The following is a 20872-nucleotide window of genomic DNA, read 5'->3' on the forward strand; positions in this document are numbered from 1 at the left end:
AGAATTTCTTTCATGCAGCAAGTTTTCATGATCTGGAATATACTGCTTGTTTTGGGCTGTTTCCATGGTTTGTGCTTGTAGCCCTTTACTTGTTTGGTCTTCTGTTTTATTGAGGTTTCTCTCACTCTATGAGTGACTTGGAGATAAGTCAGTTTTTAGTTTTTCTTCAAACTATATATTTAGAACAATTTATATCCAAGACTTTGTGGTAAGCATATTGTTCTCTGAACACAGACTGTTTTCTGTCTTGTTCCCTTGCAGCCTCTTTGTCATCTGAGCTTGATGCTTATGCTTACATCATCATTAACATCATTTTCTAATTAGCATGACCATTAACCCTTTATTCTACATTACTGGAAATGAAGGTGGAAGAGTGTTCGACAGTAACTTGCAATGCTTTTTCTCAAGTACCAATCCAGGTTTTTTTAATCCGAGATATCTTTACATTATCTTCCCCTCAGAATCTGAGTGAGTTTTCATACCTGGAGATTTCAGTCTTCTTCCCTTCCCTGATTTCACTGTCCTCTATCCTTCCTTAAGTTCTCCCTCCATATAAATTCCCCAATCCATATTCATAGCCACTCTTTTGAAACCCTTCTCCCTCGCCATTTCATCGTATCAACCTCAGATAAGACCATCCCTGATCACTCCCTTGTATCCCTCTCCATTCACATCTTTCTTTCTTCCTGAACCCCACTTCCTTCTGTGTCTGTCCCTGGAAAACACTCACAAACAAGCACTTTCAGATTATCAACAATCTAGCATTTGGCAATCCATTTTCCACAACATTTCGGCAGCTACTGATCTGCGTGATCACACCCTCACTTCTACCTTTGATGCCCTCGTTTGGAGTAAAACACTGAATTGGATAATTCTGGAAAAACGGGCATAGGGATTGGTATACACAATTAACCTGCGCCTGTTCATTGTGTTGCAGGCAGTATGTTAAATTTATTTATTGGCAGCATGTGGGGCCCTGACATTGCAGTGACAAAATGGATACAAAGTTGGCAGTGTCAACAAGGACTACGGCTGTCAAGGGAGGCTGTTACCGACTTATGTGCTATACTGCAAGCCCTGGGCCTCAGTGGACACCCAAAGCCAGTGGCCTTGATAACCATGACACTGAAATTTTATGCTTACGGCTCTTTCAGTGAACCTGTGGGGACATGTGTGGAGTCTCCCAGGCAGTAGTTCATCCTTGCATCAAGGAGGTGTCCAGTCCAACAGGGCTGGTGATTATATGCACTACTGGACATTGGAACATTGAAACATAGGACTTAGGAGTATGCTCTATGTTGATCCTGCTCTATCATTCAATAAGATCATGGCTGTTCTGGTTGTGGTCTCAACTCCATTTCCTGTCTGCCCCCCATAATCTTTGATAATAATCCTCTATCAAAAATGCCTTGAATAAATTCAGTGACCCAGCCTCCATTGTTTTCTGGGGAAGAGAATTACACAGACTAACAAACCTCTGAGAGAATAAAAAATCTCCTTACCTCTGTCTTAAAAGACGACTCATTCTTAAACTGTATCCTCTAGTTCCAGTCTCCCCTACAAGAGGAAACATCCTCCCAGTATCCACCCTATCAAATCTCCTCAGGATCTTATGGGCAGAATCTTCGGGTCGGCGAACGAGGGCGGGCCCTGCTCGCCAACACATAAAATGACGCACAGTGACTTTGGGCGTGTGTCCCGACGTCACCGCGCGTCATTCAGATATTCAGTTCCGTGGGCGCTCACTGGAGTCGGCTTTGCGCCCATCGAACTGTCAAAGGCCTATAAAGGTGAGTTGAATATAAATTAAAATACTTAACTGAGCTGCTCATCCAACCTTAAGGTTGGTGGGCAGGCAAAGAGCCCAGGCGGCCTTCGCATTTATCATGAAACCTCATTCACGGGCGGAATGAGGCTTCATGAGGTTTTTAAAGATTAATAAAAATTTTTAAATAAAATTCATTGACATGTCCCAGTTCACGTGACACTGTCACATGAGGGAACATGTCTTAATTTTTTTTTGTCTTTATTAAAATTTTTAAAGATCAAACTAATCTCCCCGAGGCATAGGGTCAAATTTTAATGTTTTGATCTGCCAGCAGCAAGGTTGCCTGATAGCACATGGGGAACCTGAAAGTGCCTGCAGCTGTTTGTCAGTGGCCTTTAGTCCAGCCACTGTATTTGCATCTGACATCTAGGTTTCTTGATCAATTAATGTCAGCAGGCATAATGGGGACTTTTATGAGTTTATTTCAACTGAACTATTTATAGGAATCTATGAAGGTGATAGTTAAAGTATTATTCAGGTGGGGGAACAGAAGATGCAACTATACTAATGGATTCTCAACCTGCAAGGCTATTCCTTGACTCGCAGGTGCCTCCCTAAACCTGATTCTGCAGTATGTAAAGGTCAACAGGGACATACTCTTCCCTGTGGATGGGAGGCTAAAACTTGCCTCAGAGAACAAGAAGGCATGACTGGAGATCTCTGAGGAGCTCTGCAGCAGGAGTGACGTGCCACATTCCTGAAAACAGTGCCACAAGTGGTTTGATGACCTTATCAATGCAGAAAAGGTAAGTACAGTGGCACATTCAGTTACATTCTGATGTACATTTAACCCCAGCACCCTCACCCCTTAAGGGGAGGCAATGGTTGTGGTATTGGTCACTGGACAAGTAATCCTGAGACCCAGGTAATGCTCTGGGGACCTGGGTTCGAATCCCACCAGGGCAGGTAGTGGAATTTTAATTCAAAAGAAATCTGGAATTAAAAGTCCAATGATGAACATGAAACCAATGTCAATTGTTATAAAAACCCATCTGGTTCACGAATGCCCTTTAGGGAAGGAAATCTGTCGTCCTTACCTGGTCTGCCTTACATGTGACTCCAGACCCACAGCAATGTTGTCGACTCTTAAGTGCCCTCTGAAATGGCCTAGCAAGCCACTCAGTTATAACAAACTCCTACAAAGACACAAAAAAGGAATGAAACCAGATGGACCAGCCAGCATCAACCTAGTCACTGGAAACGACAACGGCACTCGCAGCACTGTTGACCCTGCAAAGTCCTCCTTATTAACATCTGGGGGCTAGTGCCAAAATTGGGAGAGCTGTCTCACAGACTAGTCAAGCAACAGCCTGACATAGTCATCCTCACAGAATCATACTTTACAGATAATGTCCCAAACTCCACCGTCACCATCCCTGGATATGTCCTGTCCTACTGGCAGGACAAACCCAGCAGAGGTGGCGGCACAGTGATATACAGTCGGGAGGGAGTTGCCTTGGGAGCTCTCAACATCAACTCCGGACCCCATGAAATGTCATGGCACCAGGTCAAACATGGGCAAGGAAATCTCCTGCTGATTACCACCTACCACCCTCCGTCGGCTGAAGAATCAGTGTTCCTCCATATTGAACATCACTTGGAGGAAGCACTGAGGGTGGCAAGGGCACAGATGTACACTGGGTGGGGGATTTCAATGTCCATCACCAAGAGTAGCTCAGTAGCATCACTACTAAACGTGCTGGCCGAGTCCTAAATGACATTGCTGCTAGACTGGATCTGTGGCAGGTGGTGAGGGAACCAACAAGGGGGAAAAACATACTTGACCTCATCCTCATCAACCTGACTGCTGCGGATGCATCTGTCCATGACAGTATCGGTAGGAGTGACCACCACACAGTCATTGTGGAGATGAAGTCCTGCCTTTAAATTGAGGATACCCTCCAGCATTATGTGTGGCACTTCCACAGTGCTAAATGGGATAGATTTCGAACAGATCTAGCAACTCAAGACTGGCCATCCATGAGGCGCTGTGGGCCATCAGCAGCAGCAGAATTATACTCAAATACAATCTGCAACCTCATGGCCTGCATATCCCCCACTCTATTAATAACATCAAGCTAGGGGATCAACCCTGGTTCAATGAAGAGTTCAGGAGCAGCACCTAAAAATGAGGTGTCAACCTGGTGAAGCTATAGAACAGGACTACTTGTGTGCCAAACAGCATAAGCAGCAAGTGATAGACAGAGCTAAGCAACCTCACAACCAATCGTTCAGATATAAGCTCTGCAGTTCTGCCACATCCAGTCGTGAATGGTAGTGGACAATTAAACAACTCACTGGAAGAGGAGGTGCCACAATATCCCTATTCTCAATGATGGAGGAGCCCAGCACAGCAGGGCAAAAGATAAGGCTGAAGCATTCACAACAATCTTCAGCCAGAAGTGCCGAGTGGATGATACATCTCGGCCTCTTCGGGAGGTCCCCAACATCATAGAAGCCAGTCTTCAGCCAATTCGATTCACTCCACGTGATATCAAGAAACGGCTGAAGGCACTGGATACTGCAAAGGCTATGGGCCCTGACAATATTCCGGCAATAGTACTGAAGACTCCTACTCCAGAACTTGCCGCGCCCCTAGCCAAGCTGTTCCAGTACAACTACAACACTGGCATCTACCCGGCTATGTGGAAAATTGCCCAGGTATGCCCTCTACACAAAAAGCAGGACAAATCCAATCCAGCTAATTACTGCCCCATCAGTCTACTCTCAATCATCAATAAAATAATAGAAGGGGTCATGAACAGTGCTATCAAGTGGCATTTACTTAGCAATAACCTGCTCACTGATGCTCAGTTTGGGTTCCGCCAGGGCCACTCAGTTCCTGACCTCATTGCAGCCTTGGTTCAAACATGGACAAAAGAGCTGAGCTCCTGAGGTGAGGTGAGAGTGACTGCCCTTGACATCAAGGCAGTATTTGACTGAGTGTGGCATCATGAAGCCCTAGCAAAACTGGAGTCAATGGGAATCAGGGGGAAAACTCTCGGCTGGTTGGAGTCATACCTAGCACAAAGGAAAATGGTTGTGGTTGTTGGAGGTCAATCATCTCAGCTCCAGGACATCACTGCAGGTGTTCCTCAAGGTAGTGTCCTCAGCCCATCCATCTTAAGCTGCTTCATCAATGACCTTCCTTCCATCGGAAGGTCAGGAGTGTGGATGTTCACTGATGGTTGCACAATGTTCAGCACCACTTGCGACTCCTCAGACACTGAAGCAGTCCATGTCCAAATGCAACAAAACCGGAACAATATCCAGGCTTGGGCTGACAAGTGGCAAGTAACATTTGTGCCACACAAGTGTCAGGCAATGACCCTCTCCAACAAGAGAGAATCCAGCCATCGTCCCTTAATGTTCAATGGCATTACCATCACTGAATCCCCCACTATCAACCTCCTGCAGGTTACCATTGACCAGAAACTGAACTGGACTAGCCATATAAATACTGTGGCTACAAGAGCAGGTCAGAGGCTAGGAATCATGCAACGAGTAGCTCATCTCCTGACTCCTTAAAGCCTGTCCACCATCTATAAGGCACAAGTCAGGAATGTGATGGAATACTCCCCACTTGCCTGGATGAGTGCAGCTTCTACAACACTGAAGAAGCTGGACACCGTAAAGGACAAAGCAGTCCGCTTGATTGGCACCACATCCACAAACATTCACTCCCTCCACCACCGATGCACAGTAGCAGCAGTGACCATTTGCATCACTTTCCTATATTTTCCATTTTTGCCTGCTGCCTGGCAAGTAGCCTTCCTATTTTGATGAATGCTTAAAGGTGAGCAATGGATGCCTGTGAAAGGGATGCTTTGTTAATTGCAGGACTGTTTTGTGTTGTGAGACCAAATGGGTTCAGCAAGTGGCTGCTAGATAGGTACATTGGTGCACCTAACTAAATCATGTCATAATGAGGGTATCCCGGCAGCAAAGTGCGCTTTTGCTGGAGCATTGTACACCTCATGTTGTTCCTCCTCCTCTCCTTTTGTTCTTTCTCTTCCTCTGAAGAAGCAACATGGTCTGCATCTTGCTTCTTTTGCAGCTCCAAACCTTGCTGCTATTTTGTGCACAGTGCAGCATGCAACATTCATTCTTGAGATCCTGGCTAGTGCATATTAAAGCGAATCTTCTGTTCTGTCCAAGCACTTGAAGTGCAACTTGAACATCTTGATTACTTGTTCTATTGGACAACCCGTTGTCATATAGTTATTACTTTAGTTCTCTTGAGCCTGGTTGTTTAAGCTCATCATGAGTATCATCAGCCATGTTTTAAACAGGTAGTGCTTGTTTCCAAGAAGTCAACTGGTAAGTCTGTTCTGAAGTCTGAAGAGCTCAGGAAGTGTGGATTGACGCAGGATGAATGGGAATCTTGCACCCTACTGCAAGATAATCTTTTTGTGATTGCACATGGCTCCACGTTGATGGAGTTATTGAAGCCATTACAGTTCATGAACATTGCTGGGTGATGTGGGGGTGCCTTGATTGCCACATGAGTAAAGTCAATCTGTGAGAAGCCAGCCAGAGCCACAAACCTGAGTGCCTGCTGTTCTGACTGGCCTCATATTGGCAAAGTGTATTTAATTTCCTGCACTGGTAAACATGGTATCTTTCAACTTTGTGATGCACTTGTGGTGTCAGACTGCGATATTCTGCAAATATCTCCTGCAGATGACTGCAATAAATGTGAGGGAAAGACATTGTGGATGATGGCTGCTTTGATAGCACTGGCAACATGTGGCCACCAGATCCACTTGGCTATATATAGGTTGTCTTCCAGTAGGCTACAAATATCTCCGATGACCTGACAGGGCACCCTGATCGTCTGAGGCACTGGTGTTTGAACATATTGAGAATGCTGATCGTCTGCACATATACCCTGTCTTGTGAGTATCACCTCCTGTGAGTTGCACCAGTGTACTCATCCCATTTCTTCTGTGGAGTAAGACTGTTTCCAATCCTGCTGATGCTGCTCCTCATGTTGGACCCCCTGTGCTGGTGCTGCTCATTTTGATCTTCATCTGGAGTCCAAGGTAAAACAGCATAGGTGGAACCCTTGCTGATCTGATGTATGATAGATGGAAATTGGAGATAAGGTGGTGAAGGTTACCTCCAAGCTAGTGGAAACACATCCTTAGCACAGGTGCTCTGAGTAAAAGTCTTTCACTTCAACAAGGAAGCCGGTGTAGGGTCTAAGATCGTGATTTTTTCTGCTTACCATTTCTTCTTCCCCTTCAATTGTTGCCGTGATCTCGCTTTGCTTTCGCTGGCAGCTTCCAGAAAGCACCGCAAACTTGTGTACAATTAAACTTGAAAACCCCTGTTACAATAGCTGTTAATGAGCTTTTAATATATTTAAGTTAATAACCTTCCTCTCTTGAGGGGCTTTTTCACATGCGGGTGAACTGCGGAAGTCGGTGGGTTGGAGCCAACATTTTTTATTCATAAAAACAAAAAAACTGCGGATGCTGGAAATCCAAAATCATGCTGGGGTTGTCAGTGTCATGTTGCAAGGCAAACATTTGTTGCTTATCTCTAATTGCCCTTGAGAAGGTGACAGTGAGCTGCCTTCTTGAACTGCTGCAGCCCTTTTGGTATTGATACACGAACATGCTGTTAGGGAGGGAGTTCCAGGATTTTGACTCAGCGACAGCAAAGGAATGGCGATATAGTTCCATGTTAAGATGCTGTATGGCTTGGAGGGAAATTTGCAGGTTGTGGTGTCTGTGCCCTTGTTCTTAAAGAGGTAGAGGTCATGGGTTTAGAAAGTGCTGGCGAAGAAACCCTGGTGAGTTGCAGCAGTGCATCTTGTATATGGTATACACTATTGCCACTAAGCATCAGTGATGGAGGGAGTTAACGTTTCGGTTGGTGGATGGGGTGGCGATAAATTAGGCTGCTTTGTTTTGGATGGTGCCGAGCTGCTTCAGTGTTGTATGAGCTGCGCTCATCCAGGCAGGTGGAGAATATTCCATCACACTCCTGACATGTTCCTTGTAGATGGTGGACAGGCTTTGGGAGTCAGGAGATGAGCTACTTCCTGACATGCTGTTAATTTTGGTGATTTTAATCAACATCCACTCCCAGAAGGGAGAGGATGATGATGTTGAGATTTTTTGCCATATCTGGTGAAATTGATCTAATTGTTTATTCTGTTGAATTGACGGAGTTGATTTGTGCTTGAGAATGGCTGCATTACAAAGAAAAATGTTGTCACTATCCGGACTAAACATTTAATGAGCTTGGTTTTTCCAATTTTGCCACTGTCTATTCCCCATGTGATTTTTGGTATATTTTCCAGTTATAAATCTCCATCTCTCACCATGATCATATCATGTCATTTGAAATAAAATATGCTTTCCTACACTATTTGTATTGCACTGAATTGAAGGTTCTATTTCTCCGCATTTTTCATCCCTGTGAACATTATTTTATTGCAAGTACACATGCCAGATTGAGCAGATCAGACATAATATGGCATGGTATGTTTCCTTAGCAAAACTAGGAAAACACCTAATTAACTCATAGCGTAGCATTGTGGTTTTAATGAATAGAAATTTTGAGAGAGGGAGAATGTATGAAATATATTTATTTTTAATTTTGCTTTGAGTTTTCTCAGGGATTTACACTGCTGACTTACACTGAAGATTCGGCAAACCTGTTGTGTTCTTTTTGTATGGGAATTATTGTCCTGAGGTGATATCTCGCTCGAAGTGTTACCATATTTATATAGAGAATACTGAAGCATAGTCAGCAATATTACATAATTATATCACTGATCACATCTGACACCATCACCCAAAATATGAAAACTGCATTTTTAGCATTGCAGAAGCTCTGTCATAAACTGATGGGTGACTTTGCTGCAGTGGTGTTGTTCTCATTTGTGCTAGGAATTGAAGTTCTCTAAAAATCCTCTGGTATGGCAACACAAGCAGTTTAATGCTTTGGACCTGTTACAAAAAGTATTTAGGAATTGCCTTGTACTTTATGTTATGACTAAAGACCATTAAGGGTTTCTGCATATAGTTGGTTGCCCACTAAGTATTTTCTTCACAACAGGTGCTAACAATAGATCAGATTATCTCATCAGAGTAAATTGTAAAATGCAACCTGGCGGAATTTAATAAAAAAGCTTTATACTGCAAATAATTAGCAGGTGTGGAAAGAGACACAGTGTTAATGTTTCAGGTTGATGACCCTTTGTCAGAATTTCCCTACCAGATCTGACACAGTCATTGACTTGTGTTACGGACAGGAGGGGCGTTAATTTAAACAGCACTAATTTGTCCTCTGGCCACCTGTCCATAAACAGAAAGATGTTTCGATTTTTTCCCTCTTTATAAGCAGTGGTATATTTCCCAACTCATTGGTTTTGGTGCTATCCAATTTTCTATTAATAACCTCACAGCAAACTCAAGATAGGATGAACGCAAAGAGTTAGTTTATTTGTACACATTCAAAACACGGGAGGATGGTCGAAACGTCGCGTCCACACTCGGACAGTAAAGAGAGGGTTGGAAAAAAGAAGGGTTTACAGAACGGAGACCACAGAGAAAATAACCATTGGTTCATGTGGGTTCCAGAGTCCAGAATCAAAGTTCAGTGAGGTATTGCTTCATGGAGGTTGGTTGGCTGAAAACTGATGTTGTATAATTCAGTTTTCCGTTGGTGTTGACTTCACACGATGAGATAGGCATGCAAAAGATGAATCAGTTTTGTAGGTGATGGTACAGAATTTCCAGCAGTGTAGTTGGGGCCAGGTGTCCAACCTGGGCCGGAGCTCCTTGTGTGTGAGGCTGCTAGTCAATGATAAAAAAGCAGACTGAGAGTTTGCAGTTCAGCAAGGCAATATTACTGGTCCCACAAGCCAGTTGCCCATGTCATATGACTTCTATACCGTCTTTGACAAAGGATGTGTATCCCTCATCTTGGTCCCAAAGATTGTTAAATGTCTCAACCATTAAGAAATGAAAGGAAGGCTGTGGGACCCTTTGCCTTAGCAGATGAGCAGATTCCTGTTGGCCAGCCTGAGTTATGAATTTGATATGTGCAGGCCATAGGAGTTCATTAGTAGCTCTTCAGGGATAACGATGTGTGAGGTAGCTTCTTTTGTTTGGGGTCACTGACAGACATAGATTTACCCATTTTTATCTTTGCCCAGTTTGAAATTTTTAGAGATAGCAATGACCATATCTCTATATGTTTTATAACAAAATGCACAGGGTAAGGTCTTAATCCTTCATACTTGAAATGTGAACTTTGAACAGAATTTTCTAGACTTAGATCCTGCCAAATTGGCAGGACCATTTGTAGGTTGGGATCCCATTTTACTAACAGGCGGGAGTTTCTGAGGCTCTTTCAATGATCCACGGGATTATTATCTTGCCTCCTGGTTGCTCAATCAATCAGGGAGGGTAGACAGGCTGATGCACCTTATCATGCAATGAAGGATGCCTATTTAAAGAGACTTAAGTGGGGCTTATAATGGCAGCAATGAGTTGAGCATTGAATATACCTGTGGGATGGAGGAAGCTGTTGCAGGATGGAAGCAAGATATGAGAAGGCACCCCCCACCGCCGCCCCCACTGCCCAGTTCTTAGACATGTTGCTGGAGGTCATGCTGGATGTCGTCAAGAACAGAAAAGCGGAGTCCTCTTTCCTGAGAGAAGTAGGCCAACCAATTTAACCAAGCAGGCCTTGCTGCAAGTTGTGCAGATGACAAATAGCAGGATTGTGGTGCCAATGATCTGGATGCAGTGTCGCAAAAGATTTGATGACCTCATGAGATCCGGCAAGGTGAATGCCCTGCAGCTGGCTGCTGGCAGCCATCCCTTTCTTGCCTTCCTTCCATTCTCTTAAGCAGAACTCCTCTGACATTCACACTTTTCTGTGAAACTCATTGCTTTCTCTTCAGCCTCCTTCTCAAATCTCCATCTCAACAGACAGCACTTTCACTGAACTCTTCCTATTGTCCTCTCACACCTGTTCCTCACAGTCACCCTCCTCATCACCAGCACAGCACTCATTCACACTCTTAACTTGGCCTTTTTTATTGCAGGAAAAGAGAACCCACAATTCCAGGAAGAGGCAGAGAACTGGCAACAGATATGAAGCCATAACCACCCTGACGGTGATGGAGGAGGAAGCTCTTGTATTCGGTAGGGTGGCATGGCTACTGGCTGTTGCCGATGAAGAGTTGGGGTTGGCTCAGAGACCTGGTGACAGCATTAGATAAAACAATGCCATTTGGCACTTTAACAGCTATTCATGTTGAATTGATGTCACCAATACATAAATATTTGCATTATGCTAACTAGGAATACTATTTCACCTAATTTCAGCACCAATTTGGTCTTTCATCACACAGGTGCACTGCAGATCCTGAAGGTAGAGATGAAGGAGGAGCCCGAGGAGTCCTCAGAAGAGGACTGAGGATGCACCATCATATGACTTTTGTACATTCTTCACAAGCGAAAAAATACACACCTCGGTGGGTCCAGCAGCACAGATAGACAGAATCACACCATGTGAGCTTGGGCAGGTGCTTGAGGCAGTGGGGGTATCCCCATCAGAGAGGGCAGCACACTTCAATCTCTGCTCAGCAAGACATAGATGCAAAGGCTCAGGAGTTATTCATGAAAGGAAACTTATGGATCGCAACAAGAAACATTCCAGAAGCAATGCACACCCCTGCAGGGAAAATGGAGGAGTCCATCTCAAGATTGAGAGCTTAGAGTCTCAAGTGCTGACGACCCACCTCCATTGGAAGAGTGGCCAACTTCAAGGACAATCAGATGCGGCAGTCTACCAAGTGCATGCTGGCCTAGACCAATGGCCTGCACAATTTGCAGAGGACTGAGCAAAACATCAGTCAAGCTGAATGCCAGACTGACATGTTGCCATGTGGTCTTCCCCTTCTGACCGGCAGGGAAGTGCTGGTGGACCCTGAGATGGGAGATGGAGAAAGGCCATATGGCAGTGGGGGCTCTTCTCAGCCCTCCCCCCCACACTTCACAGCCCTTTTCCCCCACACACCGCCACACGCCCAGACAGAGCCACACAAGCTGCCTCCTGCCCTGGCGCATGCAGGATGCAGGTTGGGCAGTCTTTGGCAGCACACTTATGGGTTCCAAACCCAGAGGATGTCCACCACAGGCACCTCATATGTCAGAGCAGAGGAAAAGGCAGCTTACCTCCAACTCAGCTGAAGCCATAGGCCTTGCACCATGTAGAAGTAATAAACGGCATATGAGGAAAATATCTTAGTCACACAGAGTGATTCACATAAGTCTTATAACAGGGAAGCTGTTTCTTTAATGTGCTCTATTTTAATGAAAACATGGGTTTATGTGAATACTTCATTGTCACAGCCTCTACTTTGTTACATCCCCCATTCACCTTGGTCAGTTTCCATCCAGTGAATGGAATGATCAGCCTTGATGAGGAGGAAAGGCTGTGACTATGATGGTTGGCTGGGTAATTGTAGGGAGGAGGTTTGTTGAGGGGGGAGGTGGGGTGTTTTTTTTAATATATTCTTTCATGGGTGGTTGCAGACAAGCTGCAGTAGATGTGTGAGGATGGCACAAGACAGACAAGCGTGACATACCATGACAGTGGATCTCCTGGTAGGAGTAGCTGCAAGCAGCAGCAAGAGTAATGGATGTGGGTGCCGCTGGCAAGCCCATCCCTAATTACCCTTGAAAAGGTGATGATGAATCGCTTCCTTGAATTGCTACAGTCCATGTGGTGTAGGTAAACCTACAGTGCTTTTAGGAAGGGAGTTCCAGAATTTTGACCCAGCGACAGTGAAGGAATGGTGATATACTTGCAAGTTAGTTGATGTGTGACTTAGAGGGGAACTTGCAGGTTGTGATGTTCCCTTGCATCTGCTGCCTCTGTCCTGCTTGGTGGTAGAGGATGCAAGTTTGAAAAGTGTTGTTGAAGGAGCTTTGGTGAGTTGCTACAATGCATCTTGCATATGGTACACACTGCTGCCACTGTGTGCAGGTGGTTAAGGGCGTGAATGTTTAAAGTGGTGGATGGGTGCATGAAACAAAAAAGAGGGTGTATGATGCATGTCAGGAGAATTTTTCAAGTGGGAACCACATTAGATATAATGAGTTGAGAAGGAAAATGGAGAGGAACATAAGACTGGTAAAGAGAGAATATGAGAATAGAATGGCAGGTAACATTAAAAGGAACCCAAAAGTCTTCTATCAGTATGTAAATATTAAGTCAATAGTAAGAGGTGGGGTGGAATTTATTAAGGGCAAGGAAGGTGATATATGCTTTCAGGTACTGCGGAAGGCCAGAACATTTAATGAGTACTTTGTATCAGTATTGATTAAGGAAGTGGATGCTGATAAAATATCAGTTGATATGGAGATGGTCGAGGAAATGGATGAGGTGAAAATTGATAGGCAGGATGGACTAGAAAGGCTGGCTATGCTTCAAGTGGATAAGTCATCTTGTCTGGATGGCATGCATCCTAGGTTGCTAAAGGAAGTGGGGGTGGAAATAGGGAAGGCCTTGCCATAATCTTCCAACTTTCCCTAGGTAGGGAGGGAGGTGCTAGAGGATTGGAGAATGGCAAACATGACACTGTTGTTCAAGAAGGTGTGTTAGGACATTCTTAGTAACTACAGGCTACTCACATCAGTGGTGGGTAAGGTTTTAAAAACAATAATCAGGCAAAAAAGACAACAGGAACTCTGAGAGGTTTGAGTTAAAGAGATCCAGCACAGATCTCTAAAGCGCAAATTGTGCTTGACTAACCTAATTGAGTTTATTGATGAAGGAACAGAGAAGATTGGTGAAGGAAATGCAATAGGTGTTGTCTATATGGCTTTTAAGAAAGTGTTTGAAAAAGTATCACATTAAGGCTGTTTACCAAAATTGAGGCTCTTGGAATAGGAGGGTCAGTTTTAGCTTGAATAAGTAACTGGCTTAAGGACATAAAACAGCGAGTCATGGTAAATGGTTATTTTTCAGACTGGAGGATGGTAGACAGTGATCTTTCCCAAGGTTCAGTGGTAAGGTCACTGCTTTTTTGGTATAACTTAAATATTGGAATACGGAGTAAAATTTCAAAATTTGCAATGACACCAAACTTAGAAGTATGGCAGGTAGTAAGGATGATACAAATTAACTACAACAGGAAATAGGCCACCAGAATGGCTGGACAGATGATAGATGTAGTAGCAGCGTGAGTGTTGCACTTAGATGGAAGGGATTGAGCGAGGCAATATAAATTGAAAGGCACAGTTCTAAAGAGTTGCATGGAGAGAGGAACTTTGTGGTCCATGTGCACAGGTCCTTGAAGGTGGCAGAAAATATTGAGAGAGTAGTTAGCAAAGAATATGGGATCTTGAGCCTCATAATTAGAAGTGTTGAGTACAAAAGCAGCCAAGTTATACTGAATCTTTGTTAAGCTCTGGGGTTAGGCCACAACTAGAGTATTGTGTCTGGTTCTGGTCACCACACTTTAGGAAGGATGTGAAGGTCATTGAGAGGGTGCAGTGGTAATTTATAGAATGGTCCCAGCAATAAGGGATTTTAGCTACACGGTTAGGTTGGAGAAGCTGGGGTTGTCCTCCTTGGAGTAAAGGAAGTTGATGGGAAATTTAACAGAGGTGTACAGCGTTATGACAAGTTCAAATAAGATAGACAAAGAAAAACTGTTCACATTAGCTGTTGGTACAAGGACTTGGGGACATGACTTTAGGCAAGAGATACAAGGGTGATGTAAGGAAGAACTTTTTATGCAGTGAGTGGTAATAACCTGGAACTTGCTGCCTATGAGGATGGTGGAAATGGAGACAGTTCATGATTTCAAAAGGGAATTGGATGTGCTCTTGAGCGAAATAAACTTGCAGAGCTGCAGGGATGGAGTGGGGGTGGAGGGGGGGGTGAATAGGACTGACTGGATTGTTCTACAGAGAGCAGCCATGAACTTGATGGGCTGAATGGTCTTCTGAAACACAAAGACTCTATAACTCTATGGCCTGAATTTTTGCACAACAGACAGGGTCTCCAGCTTAACCAAAATGACACCAGAAGTCAGATCCCAGAAGTCCTGCCCCCAAACTCGTCATCCACCATCTTCGCCAGTGGGTTGGGGGTGGCGGGGCGGAGGTGGTGAGAGGGAGATACTGGGGCTGGGTTGTGCTTTGCACATCCATGGCTCATGGGGACAGCTGCGCATGGTAAAGTGCAGCTGCTTTCCATCGGATCCAATTTTCACCTTTGGAATATCCAAAACACAACTTATGCACTTTAGACCTATCAAAAGAAAGTCTAAAGTTATTGGAGTTATTTGGAGAGGTAGTGTACCTTTTTGGAGAGGTAGGCTAGCCTTTTGGATAGGTCCAGGGACATCTTAGGGAGAGGTAATGTGCCCTTTGGGAGACAACAGGTGCCCTTTGGGATTGTTAAAAGAAGGCATGAATGTGCATAAAAATGGATAAACTCATTAGAACTGTCAAGCTGATTAGAACCGTCAAGGTAGCTGAATTGTCAAGGAAGCTGTTAAAGGAATTGTTAGGGGAACTGTTATGGGCTCTGTCAAAGCTATATAGAACTGTCAAGCTGTCAAGGAATGTAAATCTCCTGGCCTTTAAATTTATATTAAAAAAGCAGTGTGCAGGTTTTTAAAAATCAGTACTTGCTATTTCACTCTGCCAGTTGATGGAAGCCTGAGGGTTATCATTATAGGATTTGTGCTGCACAATTGATTTTACAACCTATCATTATTATAGTGGGGTGCCTGTCAGTTCATAGTTTCATTGTCTTTGCTGTGTGGCTATTAATACAAACGCTTGTTTTTATAAGGGATTAAGCTGTTGAAGGAATTGAAATGTCCTGAATATGATGTTACCAATGAGCATGTCTTTTTTTAAATTGTGCATTCATCATTCTAGATGTTCATACTCTTTAAGTAAAACCTCTTTTCTGGTCCTACATATGGACCAGGTCAACTGGAATGCCCCCACCCCCCGGCCCCTCCACTTCACTGTAAGTTCCTCTCCAGCCCAGAGCAGATATTGTGAACCCTGGCACTAGGCAGGCAACACAGCCTTCTGGACTCGCACTCTTAGCTGCAGAGCACTGTGTCTATCCTCCTGATTATACTATCCCCTACTACCACTACATTCCTATTGACTCCCCCTGCTTGAATAGTTTCCTGTGCCATGGTGTCATGGTGAGTTCATTCATCCACCCTGCAGCCCCCACTTTCATCTATACAGGCTGGGAGAACCTTGAACCTGTTGGACAATTGCAAGGGCTGAGGTTCCTCCACTTCTATCTTCTCAATCACATACCTTCCTCACTCGTAGTCACACCTTCCTGTCACTGAGCATGGAGCAGATCAGAAGATACTATACTAAGGGGTGTGACTGCCTCCTGGAATAAAGTGTCACTTGCCCCCTCCCTGACATGTCGCAGTGTCTGCAGCTCAGCCTCCAGCTCAGTGACGCTTAGCCGAAGTTTCTCCTGCCACAGGCACTTAGTGCAGATGTGTTTGCCTTGGATCACGTTGGTGGCCACGAGCTTCCACATCATGCAGCTGCCACACATCACCTTCCCTGTCATCTTTATCTCGTTTAATTAATTAGTTATTTTACTGAATAAGTTTTAGTTAATGCCTCAAGTCCTGGAGGTCTGTGCTTAAGATCTTATTATTTCAATAAATATTTACTTACCCTGATTGAAATTCCCCAGTGAAGATAAATAGGAAATATTCACCAGCCAATCAACTACCTGTTTTCCTACGACGTCACACTTTGATTTTTCTCAGAACCCTTTTGGTCTGATCTGGAGCTACAGATTGGACTGGTTAGCTCTTTTAGGTGCTGCTGTCTGCCTCTGGGTCATCCCCTCCCACTCTTTTAGCTACTGCTGTCTGTCTCCCCTCCCACTATTTTAGGTGCTCCTATCTGTCTCCGGGTCCTCTTCTCTCCTTCTCTTTTAGGTGCTGCTGCCTGTCTCTGGGTCCTCTACTCTCCTTCTCTTTTAGGTGTTACTATCTGTATCCCTATCCTTCTCTCTTGCTTCATCAGGTTGGCATCTTATTTTCAGGTCCCTCCTGTTGCTGCTCTTGGCATGCTATTCTGCATTCCTTATTTTAGCTGGGCTGACCACCTGACTTGATAATAATGGTAAAGTGAATGATATGGTGAGCCATGAGGCTACAGATTTCCCACAGTGCCTCGTGGATGCCTGCTTTTTAGCTGCTAGACCTGCCCTGGATCTATACTATTTAACATGGTAGTGCCACACAACATGATGGTGGGTACCCTGAGTCTGAAGATAGAGCTTGGTCTTCACAAGGACTGTGTGATAGTTGATCCACCCAATGCTGTCATGGACAGATGCACCTGTTATAGGTAGATTGGTGAGGATGAGGTTCAAGAGGTTCTCTTACAACCTGCTATAAGTTCAGTCTGGCAGCTATGTTCTTTGTGACTCAGCCAAGTAGGTCAGTATTGGAGCTATTTTTGGTGATGGGTATTGAAATCCCCCATGCAGAGTACATTCTGCACTCTTTCTGTGCTCTGTGTTTCTTCCAAGTGTTGTTCTTGGAGGAGTACTGAATCATCAACTGAGGGATGACCGTAGGTAGTAATGAGCAGGAGGTTTCCTTGCTCATGTTAGACCTGCTGCCAAGAGACTTCATGGGATCTGGGGACAACATTGAGGACTCCCAGGACAACTTTTCCCTGTCTATGTACCATTATGCCTCCACCTCTAGTGGGTATGTCCTGTCGGTGAAACATGACATGCCCCAGGATGATGATGGAGCAGATATTATTCTGAGTATGACTATGTCAGGCTGTTGCTTCTCTAGTTTGTTGAACAATTCTCCCAATTCAAGCATAAGATATTGAGGGGGCCTTTTCAGGGTCATGTGGGCAGGGTGTGCCTTTGTCAAGTCCCAAGTCGAAGTCAATGCCAGATGGTTCATCTGGTTTTATTCTCATTGTGACTTTTTTTCTGATACAAGTGAGTGACTTGCCATTTCAAAGATCATTTCAATCACATTGCTGTGGGTCTGGAGTTACATATAGGCATGACTGGGCAAGGACTGCCTGTTTCCTTCCTGACACGACATAGGCCTGCATTCTATATGGTGAACTACAGTGTGCCTTCACACCATCTATTTTCTTCTTAAGGAAGAAATGACTCACAGCCAAAAGCAAATAAATAAGTTTGATCTCAAGCCCTTATGATTCCTGCTGTAACTCATCAGCCTCAGAACCTCCCGTCCTTGTAGGAGAAATAGGAAACTATGATTGAGAGGTCACACTATAACAGAAAGCAAGATGAGCATTAAATAGTGAGAAAGTTGTTGTAACTAAGTTGTTTTTACTACTTGATGGGATTTGTGCAGAATGATTTGGGACAAGGTGAGTGAATGCCTGAGAAAAGGAATTGCAGAATGATCTTCAGTCTTGAAAGATGAGGAGAAAAAGATAGCATGGGGATTGTAGAACTTGTTTGACACTGGACCTTAATCAGCTGAAGGCTTCATTATGAGCTTTCCCTATAGCTATCTGGCAGCCAAGACAGCTTGTGAAGAAAGTGCAGCCTTTGAAAACATTGCTAAGCGATCATGAGGAAGTAGCTGTACTTGAACATAGGAGCATAGGACTTAGGAACAGGAGTAGGGAAATTGCTATTTCACTTTGGCACTTTGAGTCTGCTCTGCCATTCAATAAGATCATGGCTGATCTAGTTGTGGTCTGAACTCCACTTTCCTTTCTGCGCCTCCCCGCATCCCAGGAATGAGTCAAATTAACCTTCTCTGCACTGCTTCTAAATGCAATGATTTTTTTCAAATAAGAAAACCAAAACTGTACACAGTATTCCAGATAAAAGCTCTGACGAAGAGTCATATGGGCTCGAAACATTAACTCTGTTTTTCTCTCCACCACAGAGCTATTAACTCTGTTTTTCTCTCCACAGATGCTGTTAGACCTGCTGAGTTTTTCCAGCATTTTCTGTTTTTGTCACAGTATTCCAGATGTAGTCTCACCAATGCCCTATACAGCTGCAGTAAAACTTACCTACTTTAATGTTCCATTCCCCTTACAATAGATGCCAACCTCCTATTTGCCTTTCTAATCACTTGCTGTACCTGCATGCTAACTTTTGGTGATTCATACACCAGGAGACCCAAATGCCTCTGTCCCATTGAGTTTTGCAATCTTTCTCCATTTAAATAGCACACTGCTTTTCCATTCCTCCTGCCAAAGTGCATAAGTTCACATTTTCCCAGATTATACTCCATATGCCAAATTTTTGCCCACTCACTTAACCTATCTATATCCCTTTATTGACTCTCTACCTCCTCCTGACCACTTACTTTCCTACTTATCTTGGTGTCATCGGCAAATTTAGCCACCATATGTTCACTCTCTTCATCCAAATCATTGATGTGGATTGTAAATAGTTGAAGCCCCAGCACTGATCCCTGAGGCACTCCACTAGCCAACCTGAAAAAGACCTATGTATTCCTTCTCTCTACTTCCTGTTAGCTAACTAATACTTTACCCATTCTAATATGTTACCCCCTACACCACGTTCTCATACCTTTGATGTGGCACCTTGTCAAATGCCTTTTGATAATCCAAGTACACCACAACTATAGGCTCCCCTTTATCCACCTTGCTTGTTACTTCCTCAAAAAACTCTAATAAATTAGTTAAACATGATTTCCCTTTCACAGAGCCATATTGCCTGATTACATCATGATTTTATATGTATCCTGCTATGACCTCCTTAATAATGGATTCTAGCAATTTCCCTATGACAGGTGTTAGGCTAACTGGCCTGTAGTTTCCTGATTTCTGTCTCTTCTTTCTTGAATAAAGGTGTTACACTAACTATTTTCCAATCCATTGGGATGCTTCCAAAATTTAAGGAATAACCTCTACTATCTCTGCGCCACTTCTTTTCAGATCCTAGGATGCAGGCCACCAGGTCCTGGGACTTTCAGCCTTTAGGCCTATTGGTTTCCCAGCACCTTTTTCCTCGTGATGGTGACTGTTTTAAGTTTCTCCCTCCTGTTCATCTTTTGAATTTCGAGTATTTTTGGGATTTTTTTTGAGTCTTCTACAGTGAAAACAGACACAAAATTACTGTTCAATGCCTTGTTTTCCATGATTCTGTCTCATTGCTCAATATCAAGTCTAGAATAGCCTGCTCCTTGGTCGGCTGTTCAACATGCTGCTCTAAGAAATTGTTCTGCATACACTCATGAGCTCATTTTCTAGCCCACCTTTGCCGACCTGATTCGACCAATCTCCTTGTAGATTAAAGTTACTCATGATTATTGCAGTATCTTCCTTACACACCTCACTTATTTCTTCCTGTATACTCTGTCCTACAGTGTAAGTATTGTTAGGGGGCCTATAAACTACTCCCACAGGTGACTTCTTACTTTCCTTATTTCTTATCTCTACCCAAACTGATCCTACATCATGCTTTTTTGAGCTAAGATCATCTTTCACCACTGTACTAATGACATCCCTAATTAACAGAGCTATCCCACCAACTTTTCCTAACTTCCTAGCTTTTTGAAATGTCAAATACCCTTCAATATTCAGGTCCTAGCTTTGGTCACCCTGCAACCATGTCTCATTGATGGCTTTCAGGTGTTACATTTTTATTTCTATGTGTGCTAATAATGCATCTATTTTGTTACAAATGCTGCACACATTCAGATACAGAACCTTTAACTCTTATCATTTTTGCAATCTCTGGCCTTACCTGCTGGTGCACTCTTTAGTTTGTACTCTGTCTCTTCCTGCCACACTATGGTTACCTTTACTCAAATTGTTACCCTGCTCTAGTACCTCATTGTTATCCTTTGATTTACTACATATACTCTCACGTGATCCCTTTTCCCCGCTATTTAGTTTAAAGCCCTCTCTACCACCCTAGTTCTACGACTCGCCAGAACACTGGTCCCAGCATGATTCAAGTGAAGATCATCCCAACGGTACAGCTCCCACTTTCCCCAGTATT

Source organism: Carcharodon carcharias, chromosome 2, assembly GCF_017639515.1.
Source record: "Carcharodon carcharias isolate sCarCar2 chromosome 2, sCarCar2.pri, whole genome shotgun sequence".
In the NCBI taxonomy this organism is placed as follows: Eukaryota; Metazoa; Chordata; class Chondrichthyes; order Lamniformes; family Lamnidae; genus Carcharodon; species Carcharodon carcharias.